Below are 972 nucleotides of genomic sequence, written 5' to 3' on the forward strand. Positions count from 1 at the left end.
GATTGTTTGAGTTAGGACTGGTAACGACCAGTTCCTATATCTCTGTACAGCTACCAACTACCACTTCCCAAGCACTTTTACTAGTTCCGTCCTAAATTGGGACTTATGTAGGTGTGTGAGGTCGAGTATCAATTGTTACGGGAGTTTCTCGGGTCGTTAGTCGTCTCGACATCCCCGGACTTCTGTGAACCAACTTGTGAAGTCCTCTTCATCGACCGTTTATGTTTTGACTTCCACTTTGTCGTCGTTTACTTGTGTTGGTGTGTATTTGACCTAGGTCCTACAGCCATGGTTCTACCTTGTCATGTATGATCGTACCATTCTCTCTGAGGACCTTTGTCGCGACGGTCAATGCGCGTTGAGATAGGGCTAGGACTCCATTGAGGTTTCCCCGTTTGTCGTGAACTGAACTCTGCGGTCTAGTTACCCCGACGAACTTCTCGACTGTGTTCCCAACGTCGGAAAAGTTACACCGATGGACAAATGGGATTCACCGTCCTCATACCCGTTTGCGAAGTACAGAAGGTGTCGACCAGTTTCCCGACGTTGCCAGCTTTGCTTGTTGGGTAAACTCTGGGCCCGGCGTCCTTTTCGATTAAAACCCGTTCACGTCTTTTTCCCTATTTGCTTTCTCCCCCCACAGACTTGTGGTAGAGTCGTCTCTTTTCTTTTGGCTAACAAGAAAGTTCGAAGGGAACTCGGGTTCTAGGTCCTTTCGACTTCTAAATACCCTCGACTTATACCGTGTGCCCACGTTCCCAGTTAACTTCAGGAACCGTTAGTTTCTCCATTCCCCGACTCTATGGTTCCGACACTCGTTCAAGTTGTCGTCTCCCAGTCACAAGGTCCCAGTCTCCCCTGTGTAGTCCGTGACCTATTGGAGGAAAGTTCAGCTGTGTCTGTCAGACACACTTCTTCTCCTACTTGAGTGGCTCCTGGGTTTCGAGGGTTTACGTTCCTCGCTTCAAGTCT

This window comes from Notothenia coriiceps, unplaced genomic scaffold (genome assembly GCF_000735185.1).
Source record: "Notothenia coriiceps isolate Sejong01 unplaced genomic scaffold, NC01 NC01_scaffold00024667, whole genome shotgun sequence".
In the NCBI taxonomy this organism is placed as follows: domain Eukaryota; kingdom Metazoa; phylum Chordata; class Actinopteri; order Perciformes; family Nototheniidae; genus Notothenia; species Notothenia coriiceps.